The sequence below is a fragment of the Carassius auratus genome, unplaced genomic scaffold, assembly GCF_003368295.1.
Source record: "Carassius auratus strain Wakin unplaced genomic scaffold, ASM336829v1 scaf_tig00215336, whole genome shotgun sequence".
Lineage (NCBI taxonomy): Eukaryota > Metazoa > Chordata > Actinopteri > Cypriniformes > Cyprinidae > Carassius > Carassius auratus.
Window position 1 is genome coordinate 105,026 of NW_020528041.1, and position 22,294 is coordinate 127,319.

The 22,294-nt window shown below is 35.8% G+C and overlaps 1 long non-coding RNA gene across 1 annotated transcript in view; it reads left to right on the forward strand.

The window, feature by feature from the left end:
• The window catches only part of LOC113094347 (uncharacterized), a 78,372-nt gene extending 57,441 nt beyond the window's left edge, over nucleotides 1–20,931 (forward strand). The window contains exons 3-4 of the long non-coding RNA XR_003288060.1: nucleotides 18,261–18,400; nucleotides 20,496–20,931. This is a non-coding gene — a long non-coding RNA (uncharacterized LOC113094347). The remainder of the gene's footprint in view (nucleotides 1–18,260; nucleotides 18,401–20,495) is intronic.
• The last annotated feature ends 1,363 nt before the right edge of the window (nucleotides 20,932–22,294 follow it).

Sequence of the window (22,294 nt, forward strand, 5' to 3'; positions counted from 1 at the left end):
AAGTCTCCTTCAGGAAGGAAGATGCCACCTTGTGGTTGCTGAAGCCCAAGGGCTCAGCTGTCTCACAGAAGAGGAAACTCAACCATTTGCATGTACATTTTTATCCCAATGCCCCTTTCATACATGATGAAATCACCTACAGGAGTCACTATGTGAGGGGAAAATACATTTTTGATTTTGTCTCTCTCTCTCTCTCTCTCTCTCTCTCTTTCTCTCTCTCAAAACTTCATCGATATCCTTATGGCAACTATTTTAGTTTTGGTTTAATTTCTGACAATCTTTTTATTTATTTTTTATTTATTTTTTTTGTTAGAATCACAATATAAATTCATTGTAGCCTAAATATAAATATAATATCATATCCCCAGGTCCATGCTGATTCCCAACACAAGATTGCATTTTTAATTATTACACTAGGCAAAACAAGATTTAGTTTCCTGAAATGCAGACTCTGTATGTTTGAATAATATAATCAAAGCGCCTAGCGTTTTTTCATTACTCTCTATGTAATTTAAGGCAGGGTTATATAGCAGAAACTAAATTAAAGGGCCACTGGAGTGATGCAAATTCAGTCCGTTTTGCTTGAGTTTCTGATGAGATTTTAAAAGTTATTTTTTCTTTTATGTTCCATTGTGAGTGTGTATTTGTTCGGCTGATGGCAGGAATACAGATGATACACAGGGTTGTTCTCTTGTGGCAGCTTGCATACGGGTGCTGCCGCGCGCTCCTTTGTTCAGGTGTCATCTTAGCATTCATGCTAATAGAATAAGCACGCAGTAGCATGGCTTTATGTAATATTGAGTGTTTCTTTGAAGTGACAGCTTTTTAGGTAGCTCTCATGTGACCCAAGTTGTGCAATTATTCATGAACAAAATGAAACAAAGCCATTATGCACTTTTTCCTCTTGTGCATTATTCTTTTATTTATTTGTAGATTTTTTTATATAATCTATTGTTTTTAATAACAAATGAACCACATCAAAATATTAGATTTCTCCAGTGACAATGAATTAAATGTCATTTAAACTGTAATGATATTTTGCAATATTAGTGTTTTACTAGATGTTTATGTAAAACCTTTTGCGTGTTAGTGTATGTAAGCAAGTAAAATAATAATAAGTAATACAATTATATAAACATGCTCTTGTGGCAACTCGATTTTCAGAGCATGATGCCCTTTAGAGACAAATTGATAAAGAAATGTGTCAAGGTTAAAGGCCAGCTGATGTGATAAAAAGAGATGCATTCAAAATAAACTATGTACTGTAATTAAAACCTGTTTAATTGCTCTTACTGGTGCAATAAATAGCAATGCATACTGACTTTGTGTGGTCTGACTGTCATTGTCAGCGTAATGTTTTTCTGTTCCTTTTTGCCACTTTCATATCGCAACCCATCACTTGCTTTTCATCTTCCAAAGAAAGCGAGTGTGTTATGTAGCCACACAGTCAGCCTGGAGGCTCTGCAAAGGAAAAAATACAAATTATTTAATTGACTTAATTAAAGCATATTTGCATATGGAAATTGTCTGAACATTGTATTCGTTTAGGCAACCTTTAGGCAAAGCAGAATGGCTTTCATAAATTAAAATGGGACCTAGAACATGAAGCAAAGAGACAATGATAACAAATCAAGGTTGCAGGTTGTGTTTTTGTTTTTCAGTGCACGTACGCATTATATTTTTATTTTCTCGAGTTGGTTTCAGGTTGAGGTACCAGTGTGTCTTTAATATATGTTGAGGAACATGTTGTCTATATGTTATGAAAATGGGTAAACGGTGATATGATCAATTGCATTACCACATTAGAGTAAGACCACTAGAATCTCAGCGATCAACTTAGCTTAGATATTCAGAATGTAGAGGGATGAGGATGGGGAGGAGAAATAGGGGGAAGGGGACAAACTTAACCCAGCTTTCTGTAGTACCTAACTTATACATCAAGAAAAAAAGAGACCTAATTAATTAAGAACAGTATTAGAAGTAATGGGGTATTACAATATAAATTGCTACATTCTGGAACCAATTTAATCCAATTACTGGAAACCCCTTATGAATACAATACCTCAAAAATCAGTCAGTAATGGTCCCAGGGGATAGGGTTGTCAGACAATTTGAAAAAAGAAAAAAAAAAAAAAGAAAGAAAAGATCCCATTCTAAAGCCAGTGATAATTTGCTAATTGTCATTTTAGGTCATTTCCACCTGAATACCTCTGTCTGTGCACTGTCACTCTTGCTCTGTCAAGGCTGTGAATTGTTTTTAGTGGACAGTAGACAATACCAGGGGTCATACTGAAGAATGCTATTTTCAGCTTTCTACAAAGAATTTTTTAGTTCATTTTAAGCCAAGAGTCTCAATAAGTTTAGTTCCTTTGCATTGAATAATAAATCTTCGAGCTCTGCCATCAGCCTTATTGTGAAGTGGAAAAAAGAAAAGACAAGAAAAGAAAATGATTTTATCACTGGTACTCCAGTGTGTTCCACATTGTTTTGATTGTCTGTCTCAATATGGCCCTCTATATGCTCATAATTCATCAGTGTTTTGGGGGATGGGAGAGTTTCTTAACACTCACATTGATGTTAACTGCTGAAACATGTAATCAGTCAGAAGTATCTTTATGTAGAAAACTCATTTGCACTCATAATTAAGGGCTATTTTGTATGTGATAATATTTTGTTAATTATGGCCTTTTTGCTGAAGCTCTCTCAGTTACAGTGTGTGATATAAATTAAAAGACATCATTTTATGAAGCTAGATGAAAGTGGATATTGTAGCAATTGACGAGTTTCATGACACGTTCATGCAGCTTTGGGACTAGCTATGAAATGTTATTAAGAAACTGGTGCTTAAAATTCAGCACATTCAGGAAAATTAAACTTTGATTTTTGATTCCCAACAACAAATTCAATAATTATTATTATTATTGTTGTTGTGCTAGTCATTTTAGCAAATGACTTAAAATAATTACCTGTGTGAAATGATCATAAAAAAAAAAAAAAAAAAAAAAAAAAAAAAAACATCATCATCTACCAAACAGAAAAATTCTAAATACTGCTGTTCATAAAAGCCTTGAATTTTTAATCTAATGATGGCTCCAGCATAAATGGAAAGGGGGTCATTATTTTGTAAATCTGCAAATGTTATTGTTCATGACAGTCATTAACTTTTTGATAATGGCCTCTATATGACCTCTGGATCACTGCCATGCTTCCTTCAGTATGTTCAGTTGAACCTTTTGGGTTGATGCACTGCATAATGTTTTTTTTTTTTTTTTATGTTGGGTCATTTCAGCTCTGTGTGTATTTTAGGTTTTCTGTGAATGGATCTGTACAGCGTAAACTGTCTGCAGTCTGTATGGTAAATATCTATGTGGATCATTAGCGTTCTTGTTTTATTTATTTATTTACTTTTCTTTTGTGCATTTAATTTTCTTTTCTTTTTTTTCATGCACGGATTTTCTTTTCTTTTTTTTTTTTCATGCACGGATATTTAAGAGCCAGATGTTGGGAGGTGATCTGATGAGAGTCCTCAGTCCCCAGGGGTTGGTTACCATGGCAGTTAACATCCCTGCCTCTGCTCGCCTGTCTTTCTCAGCTTTTGATAAAACATTTTACAACTTTGTGTGCATCTGCTGGTGTGCAAACAATCATTTTGTAATTTAAAGGAAAGTAAATATATTTAGTCCTTAAAGTGATGTCTGAAACTAAGCATGAATCCCCACTTGATTGCTTGTTTAGGTCAAAATCATCTGATACTAAATAAATTACATTTCAATGCAAAGCATAAAACAATCCAGAGCTATTACTGTAGGCCTGTTCCACACGAAAGACACAAACAGTGTTTAAGAGAAGCAGCAGCAGCATAACAGCATGCCACACTAACATACTAACATTCAAATTATTTTTGTTTTCTTTTTAAAAGAAATTAGTTTTATTCAGCAAGGATAAATTGATCAAAAGAGTAAATACAGTAAATATATTTTTTATGTTATAAATGATTTCAATAAATGCAATTCTTTTGAACTTTTTGTTCATAAAAGAATGCATTAGTATGCAGAAACAACTTCTTTCAAAACCATTAAAACCATTCAAATGTATAACAGACTTCAAACTAGCTTCATGATAGCTTATAATGCAAACTATTGATGTCTTCCATCCAGTATTTGAACACAAAAACTTTTATTAAAAAATATTCATAATAATAATCAAGCTGCTTTCCAACTAAACTGTATTTGTACATCACTTCTTATCATGTGCATAGAGAGAACAAATGAGAGAGGTGTAGATTAACACAGTGAGTTCTGAGAGTTCACACGCTGCTGCAGGAGTGTCAGGTTTAGTGTAGCGCCTGACTGCTAAAGGTTAAGTAGTAAACAAAATTACGTTGTTTCACGGTGTTTAAAATAATCAGGATAAAGAGTATCATTGGGGGGTCATGGTGTTTTTCACAATGATATTATGCTAAACAGACAGATCTCAATCACAGTTATTAATTTTTGTTAGCATAGCCTCTTGGCTTATCTCTCTCCACCCTCCCCCCGCCTCCAGAACATATCTCAGATTGGACTAATATTTAGAGAACAGGAGAGTGGGACGTCATATCGGGGGGCAAATCGCATTGCAGCAATGTTCCTACTGCTATAAAGTCGCAGTGATAAAGACTTAATCACATATTTCCTCTTCCTGTCCTCGTGGGTGGGGATTTGTCCTTGTACTGCATCCTGTGTCTCATGTAGCCTTCGGCTACAGCTCTGTCAGGTTTAGGGACTGTGGGACGGAGGTGAGGCGGGGGAAACATGTTTACCCTGGAAACAAATGGCTGCTCGCTGTGTACTCCTTGAACTTAAAGGATAGTGCAGCCAAAAATGCTAATTATGTTATCATCAACTCTTTGTAATGTCTTTCCAAACCCATATTTTATTTCATTTTATTTAATTTATTGTCATTTTATTTTTGACACATAATATTCCAACGTCTAGACTGTAATGTCTTTCCAAACCCTTGCTATATAAAATAATAATAATAAAAATAAATGAAAATTGTGAACAAAACAAAGATTATTTGATTGCATTTAGGTTTTTATAATTTTTGTTTTTACTTCCAAAATTTATGTTTCATAAAATGGGCTTCATGCTTCATGGTGAGTGACAATTGTTTCTGCACCAATTACTTTCAGTGCATGTAAATATTTATTTGATCAAATACATTTATTTTTACTTTTTAAATGTTTTTATTTAATTTTATTACTTAAAAAAAAAAAAAAAAAAAATCATGCATGTTGCATGTTTCTAAAGATGGCACCCTACTGCTGCAGAAGACTCGTCCACATTCACGCAACAATTACTTCTACCCTTCTTCTTTGAAAGTCAGTTATGTCTATTGTTCAAGATCCATGTTCAGTTTTAATGATGAATCTCTTTTCCGTAACTCTAGTGAGTTTAATAGTAATACTCTGTTTTCATGACGTTATTTATAAAAACATGTCAGGATGTTAATAGATGTAAAGCGTTGTTAATGTGTTGCTAATGAAATCTGGAAACTGGCAAGTCTATGAATTGATATAATTCAAACTGCAGTTGCTGCAGAGCGAATGGGTGTTTCAGAGGCATAATTCAAAAAGTGAAGCAGGGTTCAGCGATTAGTTGTTGGACTAATTTGCTACAAAATAAGTCAATGGGTTTTCAGTGTCTTGGGCCAGCATGAGCGGCAACGGCTGATTGCATTAGTGCTATAGAGAGCAGGGCTCATAAATATATTTATTAAGCTTGATATTTCAGGAGCAGTGGCGACAGATGTTATCTCCACAGACAATGTGTCATTAATCTTCTCAGAAGTGCAGAGTTTGTGTAGAGAGCAGTGATAACATATTGAAGGGCTGAGAGAGAGACTTCTATGCGCCGGCTCTGGTGGGGAGCACAGCAAGGCCTCAAATTTTCATGAATTTATTGAACCACAAACTCAGAGATAATCAAAGATAATCATTTCTCAGATGGGGTGGCTCTGTGTGGGTTTATAGTTGGTAGAAGCAATCAATAGGAAACGCTCACGGAAACGGCAGTTTGGTAATAAAAGAGAAAATTTGAAAGGGGGAAAAAAACATTAAAGTGCAGAATACATCAACTGAACTAAATATTGCTCACATGATGTCTAAAGGATTAAATTGGGATCCGAGGTGTGTTGAGTTTATTCAAATTTTTTCTCTGTTTTGCATATCATATTTTTGTATGATTTTAAAAATATTTTTATAATATTTCTCTAAAAATTTAAATTGATGGATTTGCATTATATTCTACAGCAAGATTTAAAAGTAATAATATTGTCCATCTTTCATAATATATTATAATGTTGCACTGCCTACATTGACCTAGAGCCTATAAACTACTAATTTTGGTTAATTTCCTTCCTCTATATAAAACAGTTTAGCTCTATAATATTGCATATTTGTCCGTTATCAGCTTTAATTTGAAAACAATCATTAAAATACAGTTTTGCGTTGGCAAATGTGTCAGAAGTTTTGCCAAATCAGTTGTTCTTAATACACTGAAGTCATGGTATATTCCCTCCTGCTATTTGTCTGTTCATCTAGACAAAAGCACTCAGAATATCTATGGTATGTGTGTTTTCTTTTCAGAACTGCATGCCATCTTATTGCTTCCCTGAGCTTCTTTGAGAAAAATTCTCCTGATTCTTTCCACAATGTCCCTCAGGCTACACTTCTATATAGAGCAGATGTTCCCTATAAAAGGCCATGAATGTTTAATCATTTGTGTTATTGATGCCGGTTTTGTTTGTTAGTTTGTGTGTGTGTTTGTGTGTGAGTGTAATGCAAGTGTCGGGGTTTGTGGGGGTGTTATATGAAGGAGATAAACCTTCTCTAAATCCAACCCAAGCAGGACGGACTTGTAGAGGAAAGACATTATTAGATGTCATGTCTGTGCCAGCCCTCCATATCCTCAGTGCATTTCATCTCGTCACATCTCAGAGTAGCGTGGACATACACACATGATCCTTTGTTTTTACACCGCTGTATCGGTTATCCTCTCAAAATTGTACTGCATTGGATGCTGTTATTCGGAAATAATCCTGGATTCTGGAACAGCCATTCACTAGTCAATCACAAATTCACCTCACAATTTATAAAACTGAAAACAGCATAAACAATAAGGTATTTTTTTTTTTTTTTTAACCTGATTATACACTGAAAAAAAAGTGTAGAAACTATTTGCACTCAGAAACTGCTAGAAAATTTCAGAAACAGTTACAAGTAACACATTGAGATAAACCGGACATTTTGAAGTAGAAAAATGCTCAATCTGTTTTATTTACAGCATATATATATATATATATATATATATATATATATATATATATATATATATATATATATATATATATATAGTGTAAAATCTGTAAACACTTTACATTAGATTCCATTAGTAGTTAATGCAGTACTGTAACTAACATTGACTAACTATTCATTCATCTTTATTAAGTTGTTGAAAAATACATTTGTTCATGGTAGCTCAGGTCTTTTAGATAATATTAGCATAACTTAAAATTTTAATAATGTATTAGTAAATGTTGAAATTAACATTACCTGAGATTATTACATGCCTTACAAGTGTTTTTCATTGTCATTTCATGTTAACTAATTCAGTTAACTAATGGAACCTTGTTTTAAATGTATTTATACTATACTCATTTATATAATAATTAAAATATATTAGAATATTTCTCAGATATTTGTTTTCAAATAAGGCACTTCATGTAGAATGCAATGAATTATATTCATATCAATCATATAATCTGAAAGCTGAATAAATAAGCTTTACATTGATTTGTGGTTTGTTAGGATCTGACTATATTTGGCTGAGATATAACTATTTGAAAATCTGGAATCTTATGATGCAAAAAAATCGAAATACTGAAAACAATCACCTTTAAAGTTGTCCAAATTAATTCTTAGCAATGCATATTACTAATCAGACATTAAGTTTTGATATATTTACAATAGGAAATTTACAAAATATCCCCATGGAACATAATCTTTATTTAATATCCTAATAATTTTTGGCATAAAAGAAAAACATATAATTTTGACCCATACAATGTTTTTTTGGCTATTTCTAAAAAATATCCCCCAGCGACTTGAGGCTGGATTTGTTGTCCAGGGTCACAGATCTGATATATACTTGCTATTTTCATTATACTTTTTAAAACTGGCAGCACTACTATGTAATGTATTGCAGTTTGAAACGCACATGCCAAATCACTATCAGTGATAAGTTAATTGGACTAATTCAGTATCACACCCAATGTTCAATTAGACAGGTCTGATTAACCTCAAACCACATTGGAAGATAAGCTCCTCGTAACGTTCATAGACATAAGGAAACCATCCCTAAACATTTTAGAGGATGTTCCATTCTACTGAAACGATACCCTGCCGTTTGTTATCAGCGCAGAAGCAACCGCCATGGTAGGCTTCTCCGCTGCTCACCGCTCATCAGGGATGGCAGACCCGCCTGGTTTCAAAACTGAATTTTAATTCAAATAAAAAGTGTTATGTTAGTATTTGAACTGACGGCTGAAGCTGATAATTAGCCTGCATAGAGTCAGCTTTGATTGGCGTTGTAATTGGATTGTCATTGGGCTGAAAACCTATTATCTTTGGCTCATGCCCCATGAAATTTGTTGGAAAAACTTTGCTGCCAGTCATCCATGCGGCCATCTTGGGCTTGCAAATGAGGTTTAAAGGGAGGGAGATTGGTACTGCTGGGAGGCTCACTTGACTGCGTCCCTCCATACAATTCCATTGGTATTGATTAATGATATTAACTTTGCAGGTATCTGTTCCAGCATGCTGTGTTATTGGCCATTGCTTTAGACTGCTGCTGGTAGAGGAGAAAAGATGAGAAGGCGGGAACGTGCCAGGTAGTGGAATAAGGAGCACGTCAAACTGCGGGCGTCTTTTCATTTGCATTAATGTATATGAAGAGTGCTGAAAATATGTCCTGTAGCAATGGGTGTCGTTCGCTTATAGTGCTTATCAAAGCTATTGTTGGAGTGGGAATTGAGTTGTATCTTAACATACAGTCTTTTAGGATACTCACCCACACAAACAAATGTCACGTAGCGGCATTTCTAACATGACCTTCGAAGCTTGAAGATACATCAAACAAAATGGATTTGCATTTATTTATTTATTTATTTTTGTTGGTGGCTGTGAGTTTAAAAGGTGTGACAGCACTCCCATGTGCCTCACACATACAGAAATGTGCCCTAAAACAACAGGTTGCGGTGATGATGCCTTCCTCAGGTGTGTGTGGGTGTGTGATTGGCTTTCTGCCCTGTGTTTTCTCACTTCACATGCCGAAGCACTGATACATATATTCACATCCATAAGCCCTTGCGCTCAGCCCTCGCTGCATCCATTTGAGCACTAGCATCATGCGGGAGTGCTGCATGGAGAACGACGCTCCACCGTGAAAATTATTATTTTCTTTCAAAATGAGAGGGAGCTCAGCATGTTGGAATGTGTTGGGAGGAGATGGGATAGCAGATCCCCAAGTAGATCCCATACAACTGTACTGCATTTAATGACTGCTGTTAACATACACTTAAGTATAAACTTTATGTAGTTTTATGAACCAGACAATAAACCTGCATGCTATTTAGTAACCATCTTATTTACTAACCATTTAGTGACCTAAAATCCTGTACTGTGAGTATTTAAATGAAAGGGATAGTTCCCGCCAGGCCCCTGTTTTCTACTGCAGGACACAAAAGATGGTATTTTGAATAACCTTTTAAGCGTTTGTATCCATTCAATAACAGTCAATGGGGTCCAAAACAACAGTGGAGCCCATTCACTTTAAGTGTTTGGACAAAAATTGTGTAATTGTGTTGCATTTTTGTGATTTTTCTTTTTATTATTATTCTTTTTTTTTATTATTCATTTTTTAAACTTCTGTGTATGTAAACACATTTATAACCAGTGCATAAGAGTTAATGTCTTAATATAATGTACAGTACATCTAAGGCCTCTGTCTGCTTGCATTAAGTTTGCATGTTTAATGAAATTTAATACAGCAGAGTGTGAAAATTGGGATACTTTGTGATATATAATTTGCTAGTCGCACACAAGGGAGCTGATCGTAATTGAGCATATTGGTTTGTGTTGCAAACATGGACACACTGCAATATGGTAGATGACATTTTTGAAACTGAGCGCGGCACATGGCAGTCTGTAACCTCTTTATGCGAGCACTGTTGATCAGCCCATTCCAACTGTCATCTTATTTGCATGCGATGGACGCATCATTATTCACTACATTTGATGCCCACAAAACACATTAGAACTGTTTCCTTGAGCAAAATATTAAGGACCCGCCGTCGCAGACATCATTTGTGTACCCAAATTGTAAAATGTAAATTGATATGTAAGAAAATGGCCCATTAACTTTTTCATTAATGGTCATAATGCATTTTGAGTGTCATCTGTGCAGAGAGAGCACATGTTCATTTGTGATGGCAACTGGGTTGCTCCACACAAACACACTTTCACTCACAGATATTTATTTATTTATTTATTTTTCTGCCCGCTGTGAAATCATGTGTCTGTTTATGATATTACTATTAATCAAATGAAGTCAGCAGTATGTTCAGTAACACTTTCTATGAAACTCTTTCTATATGTAGTGCATAAAAAAGAAAGTCTTTGTGCTTCATAAAAATATTCATAATGCTATATAATGCTTATAGTTATCTGTTATATCTAGGGTTGTGATTATATGGAACCATTTCTTATTTAGAACAAGTTTTGAATTTTTAATACTTTTTTAATGACATTTGTTGCTGAGGCACTGAATTTACAGGTGCTTCTCCTCAAAAGTGCAAAAAGAATCATTAATGGAATTGTTAAGCAGAGATGGGACCAAGTCACACATGTGCAAGTCTCAAGTAAGTCTCAAGTCTTAACCTTCAAGTCTCAAGTAAGTCCCAAGTATTTTTTTCTTGGGCAAGTCAAGTCAAGTCAAGTCACAAGCTATGTCAAGTCAAGTCCAAGTCAAGTCACCTTAATATTGTTATTTTACCTGCAGAATCTGATCTTAATAAAGTTAAAAGACAAGATATAAGTAACTGTCAGTAAATTAAAATAATTTGGATTTGCATTGTAAATACTCATGTTCAGTAAAATACATCATGGAATCAAACAAAATTGTAACTTCCTAAAATTTATTTATTTTTCACTTCTGCCAACAGTGTTTGAAATGTTTTACATTTTCAACATTGAGTCCATAAAACAAATAACAGCTAAACATCCAACAGACTCCTCTCTGAACACCTCTCTCTCTCTCTCTCTCTCTCAAACACAGTTTACATACAACATTAAACTGTTACTTTTCTCCTCTCTCTTTCTCTCTCTCAGAGTATAGAATATAAATATGACGTATTTTCAGTTGTTTCATACTTTTTTTGTTATGTACAGTACAGACCAAAAGTTTGGACACACCTTCTCATTCAAAGAGTTTTCTTTATTTTCATGACTATGCAAATTGTAGATTCACACTGAAGGCATCAAAACTATGAATTAACACATGTGGAATTATATATGGAATTATATACATAACAAAAAAGTGTGAAACAACTGAAAATATGTCATATTGTAGGTTCTTTAAAGTAGCCACCTTTTGCTTTGATTACTGCTTTGCACACTCTTGGCATTCTCTTGATGAGCTTCAAGAGGTAGTCACCTGAAATGGTCTTCCAACAGTCTTGAAGGAGTTCTCCGAGAGATGCTTAGCACTTGTTGGCCCTTTTGCCTTCTGTCTGCGGTCCAGCTCACCCCAAAACCATCTGGATTGGGTTCAGGTCCGGTGACTGTGGAGGCCAGGTCATCTGGTGCAGCACCCCATCACTCTCCTTCTTGGTCAAATAGCCCTTGATGCCTTCAGTGTGACTCTACAATTTTCATATTCATGAAAATAAAGAAAACTCTTAGAATGAGAAGGTGTGTCCAAACTTTTGGTCTGTACTGTACATAACAAAAAAGTATGAAACAACTTAAAATACGTCATATTTATTTTCTGTACTGTATATATATATATATATATATATATATATATATATATATATATATATATATATATATGCAGTTCTCATGATTGGGTAATCGCGGCAGCTACATTAGTTTTTCTGATTAATTGTTTTGCTCTATGAGAAAGACAAGGTAACAAAATATTCGGGGCTTATGCCCCCTTAGCCCAGCCCTAGTGCCGCCCCTGGAATGCGTTTTTTTGATTGCCTGCTAGCGGATCATTAGGGGCCGTTCACATCACGTCTTTTGCGCGCGCAAGTTCGTTATTTCCAATGTAGGCGCGCGGTATGCGCGCTCATAATGGAAGCAACGCGCGCGCATCGCACCGCATCGAGTTAAAAACATCTAAACTTTACAGAATGCCGCAAGCGCACCGCAGGTCATGTGACAATAACTAACCAATCAGCTTCATCCTTTCCCGTATCAACGTTGAAAGCTCAGCTAAGATGAAGGAACAGCTGTTCATAGCTGTATATGGATTGCCATTTTGAAACGAATTTAGTAGCAGAGCTACTGCGAGCGATTTTTAGTGCTGCAAATCCATTTATCCTCTGCTGAAATCTCCGCGTCTTCAATGAGAGAGAGCGTGTCATGGATGCTTAGCAACGACAGACGCCCCAGGAGCACGTCTGTCCGAGCGCTTTGGAAACAAGGAGAAAGCGGCGCGACTAGCGTTTTCCACGCGTTTTTTGAAGTTTTCTATTGAAGACAAAAGCGATGACCCTCGGTACCTCTCAGGCTGACCTGTTGATGTGATGTGATATCTGATTTAAGTGGGCGTGGTGTGTGTAAGGTAGAGAGGGCATGACTGATGATAGTGTCCTGATCCAGTCACGACGCTATTCTCAGCCTGCGCTCCAGCTGAGTAATCAACTTTATTTAAAAAAATAATTTATATATTTTATATTCAAACTGAAAACATGATGTGATTAACACTCAAGTCATTCAAGTCATCGTGTCTCAAGTCAAGTCAAGTCCCGAGTCTTTAACTTCCAAGTCCGAGTCAAGTCTCAAGTCCTAAAAATAGCGACTCGAATCGACTCGAGTCCAAGTCACCAAGTCACAAGTCCCCATGTCTGTTGTTAAGCAACCACAATTACACACATACACATATGTATAACCCATACTTGGAATTGGCTGCAAGTCTGCATTTTAGTGCACACACACAGCAGTGAGAAGTGAACACACACCCAGATCAGCGGGCAGCGATATATATAGCACCCAGGGAGCAACTGGGGGTTTAGTGCCTTGCTCAAGGGCACTTCAGCCATGGCTATTGAGGGTGGAAGAGAGCGCTGTTAATTAATTCCTACAACTCCTGCCAGCACCGAGACTCGAACTTGCGACCTTCAGGTTACAAGTCCAACTCTCTAACCATTAGGCCACAGCTGCTCCATATATACACTGTATATGATAACTACTGTCAGTGTTGCAATTCTTACCTTTTCAGTTTACAGGTAAAGAAACAAAATGATCATGAGTTTTAATGTATTATGCTTGGAAAGATACAACTTATTAAAGTAAAATTACAACTGAGGTTACAATTATTTATGAAAATGTCGAAGTGATGGACCTTTAGTTTTCCCCTTTTGGTACAAACCATCTTATGGTTAAGCGCATGCTTCTCTGTTCAGTTAAATGTGTAAAAGATGTTGTTTGTTCAGATGTCGAATTTAATAATTAGACAGGATTCATTAATTTGGATTAGATTAGATCCATAGAGGATTCTTAATGGTGAGACAAGCTCTCTATGTTGATTTCCTTTATTTTATCTTCTCTCTTCCTGCTGTTAAGACACATTCACCTGCCATAATAGATCTTGCAATGTCAGTATATGCTCACTTCCACCCCTTATACAGGCTCAAGCACATTTAACACAAGTGATTAACACACTTTGATGTTTGAAGATGATCTCTAACAGTGACCAGCCATGTTGTGAGTCCACTTCTGACCTTGCTGTGGAAGAGAGGATTATTTTTAGTACAAAGCAAAACACGATTTACTGAAGAATGATGACGACATAATGGCCGCTGGTGTGCAGAGGCGTTTTGGTTGGCTGCCTTCAATGGATTTAATGATCTGTTCTCATGCTAATACTTGCATATATGACATGTCTTTGGAGTGCTGAGTGCAAAAATGTGTGCAACTACTATTTGTATGACTGGCATAGCACACCTTCATGTGAACAAATCCCCCCTACTTCAGAATAAAATCTGTGAATTTTTTTATTCCATATAATTAATGCTTAAAAGAGGAAAAATAAATTAATTCGTCCAGCAAAATGACAAAACAACTTCTACGAGACAGCTGTGAGAGGTTGAGTTACTGTTGTTCTAGCAACCGTCATAGCTCGTCCCCACCACCCTGCTCGAAAATGATCAGTTTTCTTTCACTTTCTTCTGCATCTTCCACCAGAGAAGGAGGGAGGGAGAGGAAAAAAAATAAAAATAAATAAAAAATAGGAGGCTATCTGTAATGTATCCCTTCATCCTGGCGTGAGCTATTCAATCCTTTCTATTAGATTTACTGGAGAGGAGCAAGACATTAACACAGGCACACAAGAAAAAAAAAGAGAGAATCAAAACACTGCCACAGATAATGGGGATGTTTCATGCATAATCGCTAATATGAGAAACGTATTAATAGGGAAATTATTGTGCATTCAATTATTTTGAAATGGCTGGCTGAGATGTTGTGATTTGGTGGTGTCCTGATAGCAGTGGCGCAGCAGGGAGCTCGGTGAGTGATGAATAACTTAATCTCCTAATCCGAAAATGGGCAGCGATCAACAGTACTGCTCTATGGAGTGGCCAATAAAATGAAAACACTGAAGAATGACAGATGCGAGCTGGGGAAAAGATGAGGAAATAAGAAATAGATAAACAAACAGAACAGTAAAGCAGACGGTTTTAAATCGGCATAATTTTGTCACATTCATTAAAGCCAGAGAGAAAAATAAAACAATGCGAGATGGAGTGGCAGAAACATTACCTTTAATGTGGGTATCGTGTGGCGCGTTTGATGAGCTGCTGGCTTGGCTTTATGTCCGCTATTCAGTGTGACTCTGAAGTCAACATGGGATCTTTAATCAACCTGAGAAAAAGAAAAAAAAAGACAAGCTTTATGGAACTAAACTAGATCCCTATCAGTATGTACAGTTTGTACAGTGTGATGGTGAAACTGTGTGTCCATTGTGTACTGTATGCAAACACTACTGTACTCAAAAATATGGCTCAGTAATATATAATGTATATATACTTAAATAAACAGACAGCTAGGTATGTATTCAGCTAGGGCACATGAAATTGTTTAAAAGTGACAGTAAAGTCATATATAATGTCTAATGACTTATTTATAACAAAATATTTTGACAGATTTTCACAAATATATTAAGCAGTACAATTGTGTTATAATTCATTAGTAAGAAATAACATTGATCATGTGACACCGAAGACAGTGGCTATTATGGCTAGTACAATGGCTACTGAAAATCCATCACAGGAATTTGCAATATATGAGAGCAAAGTGTAAATGGTGTTTTATAAGATCACACTGTGATCTTATAAAGATCACAGTCTTTATAAGATCACAATTTCATAGTGTGATTTTGAGATGTCTGATGGTCAAAAAACAGGCAAAAGGACAGGAAGCAGTGGCTCCATAAGGTCTTGAATGGACAAAGAGAGGAGGCTATGCCACTAAAACTACTGTATGCTGTCACTTGGATGTTTTCTTTTTCTTTCTTTCTTTTTTTATTACTTGTGTGTTCATGCTAATGTATTAAGTTTCTATTATGTTCAGTCTTGTAGTGCATTGCAGTGCATGTTGTTCAAGTATACACCCACAGATGATTGGTCATTTGTATATTGTCAGCATGTTTGTATTGTCCTCTGGGCTGAAATAGCATCTGTTTGGCTCTGTATTTGTACAAGGAACCAGTGTCCAACCGTGCCCTGAGAGACTGAAGAATGGTGTCATCAGAAGGTCAAGGAGTCTCTCTCGCACAGTTTAAATGCTTTATCGGCATGATAAATATTTGTATATTCGTACTGCCAAAGCAATGCAGCATTTTACACTTTACAACTATTCTTAAGTGTTATTTGGGGGAATCTGTACTTTACTTGAGATCTGTTGAAACCAAATAATTTTACTCAAGGGAAAACAGTAACCTTTACTTAATGACACAATGTTCACTTTTGGTTGAACTCTCCTTATTTTTTTTTTTATTTTTTTTTTAGGTTTCACCATTTTTTTTCCCCTAGAGTTTTAGAAAGTAAATGTAACAACAAGGCTTTTGCATCAAAAATGGTAAAATGAGAAAATCTCTACTGCTTCTTGTTTTCAAAATCCATTTAAAAACTGTATTACTTTTTAAACTTTTACATTTAAGTGATTAATTGCTTTTTTTTTTTTTTTTTATTGATTTTATTGTATGTGTTTTACTGGATCTTTTTGTATGTTGGGCATTCATAAATACTGTTCTGTTCTGTTCTATTTCTATTATCCTAAATATACAAAGAAGTAACAAGACAAAAAGATCCAGAATGTGTTCATTGAAAGTAATATCAAGATATTTAACAGTTTTCTTGTAAAGATTATTGTTTAACATAAGTTAAACCATAGTCGTGATCACCTGTTTCGTGATAAGCACATAGCACAACGCCATCTGCAACATGTCACAACAAACCATTATTTTGTCTCTGATGCTGATGTGTTTAATTGATAACACTAAAATATCTTTGCCTCTGGCTTTTTCTCTAAACAATTGAAGCATTTCATAGAGACAGAAGGGATTACAAGAGTTAGAGGAGGAGTTTGCTGGGTATGTGTGTGTGTGAGGGTGTGGACGCTTACGTTAGCATGTTGAGGGTCCGTGAGGGGGCTGAATGACAGGTAGCAGACGCGAAGGTCAGGTAGCATGTGGCGTATGGCAGGTATGCTTCCTGTGTCTAAACAGAAGTGTGTACAAGTATAGCCCCGGCCCCCTCTGACAGTAAGACACCACGCAGCTGCTGGCTTGATTGAGACATCTGTATGAAGCAGATGGAGTTTGCGAAAGAATTGGGTTTGACGTCTATCACTGACTATTTAAACGACACAGCACTGTGTTCACTCAGCTAATGCTGGACAGGAGACCACTCGTAAGACTGACTATTGGACCTGGACTGGATCTTCAAGACTGACTAGGACTGCTGACGGTCTCAAAAATCAAAAATCCCATTTGTTTCAGCAGATTTTAAAAAAGTTTTCTATTTTCGCTGAAAACAAGGCTTCTAATGTAATGTCTTTTTTTAATGTATGTTCCCCCTTAGGCTTTTTTTGCACATTTTTTTGCACTGATTTTGGGTGAAAAAAAAAAAATTGAAATTACGCAGAATGGTCAAATGTGTTAAACGGAGGCAGCCCCACTATACTGTACTGCATTTTTGTGACTGATAGAACAACACATTAAATACAGAAATGTGTTAGCACTTATTATAGTGGTTATCCTTTAGCATTGTAATTTTTTTTATTATCAATGGTAAATAAATAACAACTGAAAAACAATCAATATTGTAGGTGAGAAGCAGACATATATTCAAAATGTCAGTTTCTGTCAGTGGTTTCTTTTTTTAATATGAATCCCTAAGTAAATGATATGTAAGGATTTAATAGAGATAATACTGTAGGTTTAGAAGTGAAATCTGGTGATAATAATAATTTAATTTGTTAACATATTGCAATTCCATAGTGTCAAATCTACTTTTTGTACATATTTTTTTTATCAAATAAATATAGCCTTGGTGAGAATAAGATATATTTTTTTAAACATTATATATATATATATATATATATATATATATATATATATATATATATATATATATATATATATATATATATATATATATATATATATATATATATATATATATTAATATTTACAGTCTAACTTAATTATTTATTATGATTATTGTGATCTGAATTCCAAAAACACGTTAATGATGGGTGTAAACCAGGGCAATCTACTATGAATTTGTAAAACTTGAATATATTACAGTACACATTATTTTGCATTTTTCATAGAACCTGAAAATAATATGATTTAGGTAATCTGTTGAAAAAAAAAAATGTTTAGTACAATTAGGTTGTAATTTTGTTTGTTTGTTTGTTTTGTTTGTAGGTTCATTTTAAAAAGTATTTCCAAGTATGCAGTGAAACCTGCTAAAGTACCCTCTGGTGTAAACATACCCCTCGATGGGAATCACCGATGTAATGGACAAACAAGCACAAACTCGGTGATATCTGCATCAAATCTCGCAGGTTTGTATTTGTGTCTGATGTGTTTGTTATTTATGCACAATCCTGAGTGTGATGAGTGTGATTTGACAAATTCTTTCAAGAGTGAGATTCTCTCTCTCTCTCTCTCTCTCTCTCTTTCTCTCTCACAGCACTTCTGTAAATAAATAAAAGATAGGGTCTTGTGATACAGCAGGTCTCAGATGTGTAAAAGCCACAACTCTCAAATTGGATCTGAATTTGTCTCTGCCGCCAGGGTGTGCAAAGACACTGGCGCAGTCTTCCAAAACATAAACATTACTTCTCCATTTTCCTCCCTCTCTGTTCTTTCCTTTTTCCCTTTGCCTTATTAATGCCTATTCCTTGCTGTGTCGGCCAAGCAGGCCAGGATTCCTAATGAACACGGGCAAGACCCCCAGGCAGCACTTAAACTTTAAAACGTCTATTATTAGGATCACCAAAACACCACTGGTGACCTTGCAGAAATTTAGAAACTTGGCTTTTTCTTGATATCTCTGCATTTCTGCCAATATGAGAACTGGCGAGCCACCTAAAGTCAGATGGCAGAGCTTGCTTCCGGTTGCCATAGCATTGGGATTATTAAAAGATCCAGTGGCTGCCTGCTTCCTCTTTTATGATTCTCAGACTGAATAAAAATGTAAAAGGCCATTAAACACCATTACCCCCTCCATCGCAGGTGTCACTGCCAGCGATGCAGAGTGAAGTAGCTTATTTTTCTATTAACTGGAGAGAGAAAGAGAGAGAGAAACTGATTGTAAGACAAGTGCAAATGAATCTTTACTCTAGAATGGCCAAACGGTCAGACTCTAATTAGCCTGCCCTGCTCCTCTTTATCTAATGGAGCTTTGAGCACTGAAAAGGGTAAGCCTTTCCAAACATCTAAATGGCTTATATTAGGCTTGCTTGGCTCAATGGAAGTTTGACCATTCTTTAGTCTGTGAAGGGCATATGGGGGGTTTCGAGTCTCAGCTTGAGAGAGATGACTGACCAGAAGAAGCATGAGGAGAAGTGGGGATTTGAGGTGTTTGCTTTTTTGAGCCTATTCCTGATGGTATCGATCAGACCGTTTATCAGGTTGATATTTAGGATTTTTTTAAGTCTACACATTATTTATTTTTTTGGTTTTAATGACAATTTTTATTAAGTTTACAAATATTATTTACATTTGGTGTATGATGTTCTTCTTTGGGGTTGTTACTAAAAGTCACATGGCTTGATTAATTTGGTAACATTAGGTATATTCGCTTTATTAAGTAATTTTATATACAGTACAGACCAAAGTTTGGACACACCTTCTCATTCAAAGAGTTTTCTTTATTTTAATGACTATGAAAATTGTAGAGTCCCACTGAAAGCATTAAGGGCTATTTGGCCAAAAAGGAGAGTGATGGGGTGCTGCGCCAGATGACCTGGCCTCCACAGTCACCGGACCTGAACCCAATCGAGATGGTTTAGGGGTGAGCTGGACCGCAGACAGAAGGCAAAAGGGCCAACAAGTGCTAAGCATCTCTCGGGGAACTCCTTCAAGACTGTTGGAAGACCATTTCAGGTGACTACCTCTTAAAGCTCATCAAGAGAATGCCAAGAGTGTGCAAAGCAGTAATCAAAGCAAAAGGTGGCTACTTTAAAGAACCTAGAATATGAGATATTTTCAGTTGTTTCACACTTTTTTGTTATGTATATAATTCCATATATAATTCCACATGTGTTAATTCATAGTTGTGATGCCTTCAGTGTGAATCAATTTTCATAGTCATGAAAATAAAGAAAACTCTTTGAATGAGAAGGTGTGTCCAAACTTTTGGTCTGTACTATATATATATATATTTTTTTTTTTTCTTGCTTTTGTCGGTAAATATTTTGTATTAATATATAAATATTTTAATTAATTTTTTTTTATATATATTTATATATATATAATATATATATTTCTTATCTTTTTATTATGATTATTAATTTTTTTTTTATATATGCATTCCTTTTGCCTACGCTTCTAAAACAACTTTAAGAAGTCTTGAATTGTTAGTTTCCTAACTTTATTTTCTTTGATTAACTGCTCATCAGTGAGACTGTGTGAGTTGTGTTCTCATTGACACAGGTGAGCGATGGCTTGGACCTGCAGAGTTAGCTGGATTTCTCGCCTCTCTTGGCTTTAGCCTGGAAAAGTGCTGATCGTGGAAGGGGAGCTGGAGGAGCTCTCTCTTGGGCAGATGGTGGGAAGACAGGGGGAGTAGTCACCCTGCTGCTTGGCCAACAGGGACACACACAGACACATTCGCATACGGCACACCCACACAGGAAACATTAGAACAACGATTTGTCATAGTCTTTCATTTCGACTGAGGAGTTTTTTTGTTGTTGGAAATAAGCCTTTGAGTTTATTATTATCTTCCTCTGAGTCAGTACGTTTAAGAGTTCAGCAGACACATCTTATGATGGTGACAGGCCATTCTTCTTTCTCTAACTGACAACAAGCTATTTGTGAGGAATTTCTCTCGAACTATACATCAAAGCTTTTATGATGCAAGGACAAAAGAAGCAGACACACATCTTGCATAGCATGACAAAATGATATGCATTGTTTTTAATGATCGACTGCTTTATCAGAAAGGTTTTTTTTTTATTATGTTTGTCTTTTTTGAGATTATTTTCCATCTGTATGATTGTTATTATGTTATTACAAGTGTATTATTACAACAGTAATATACTATGCCAACTAACAAAAACATAACTTGTAGGGCTGCATGACAAAAACGCATGCGATACTTAATGTGCATCTTGTCAGTAAAGCCTTAAATATTGCATGTGATTTATCGTGCAGCCCTAATAACTTGAGTAAATACTGTACACACAACAAATAATTTACACAATAATTTATAATACTTGAATTGATAATATCTGTATTTTTTTCTGCTGAACTGGGTCTCTGACAGCTATGCTTTTGTTCAACCCAGTCTCATAAAAATACGTACCTCTGGGTATAGTACGTTTCTGCAGGACCATTTTTACGTACATCACTGCACGTTTTGCAACAGTCTCAAAGAGAAATGTCCACTGAGTGGCTCTAAAACACAGGTTTAATATGTGAACCCTGGCACATTGTGATTACGTTAATCTAGTTACGTATTGCTGTTTTTATTATGTTGCTTCTGGTACGTATTGCGGCGGTTCAGAATTCAATTATCCGGGGACCATCGCTAAAAGCCCTACACCAAACCCAACCCTAAACCTACCCGATGGTGTTAACAAATGCAAAACTGATATAAAAACACATTTGTTGATGTTGTTTCAACTAACTTATATGCAGATTTTAACTGCTTTGTTGAACCAGTTAAGCGGAATTTGAAAGTTGTCGGAGTTTTACTGCCTCTATTGTTAATTTCTTTTGGAAACTGCAGTGATACATACTTATTTGTACGCATTTCCGTGTCTAGCTAAAATGTGCACCCAGGTACATTTATGCCATGAGACAGGGTAACTTTCGTTGGCATAAACGCATAAAAGCTCATGAATATGATGTGCAAATATGAAATTGCTGGAACGTAAGCACTGGCAAGTAACAGTTCCATCAACTGGCCCCAAACTCTTTCACATTAGCCTTTATCCTCATCATTGAGCTCTGCCTAGAGAGATCTGCTTAAAATGTCCTTGACAACAAATGGTGAGGAATGCAGATTGTGGCTGTCTTGTCTGTAAGACTGGTGGTATCAGGAGGGGCGTCTTCAGATTTGAGATCCCTGTAGCTAAGCTTATGTGTTTGACTCAGTTCCACATAACACAACATGCTGTTCGACACTATCCATCCGCTCCCATATGGTAAACCTGGGCAGCGGCTTTGTCAGCTTCCAGGTTTTTTCTTTCTTTCTTTCTTTTTGTCAGCCCTAAAAACAGACAAAC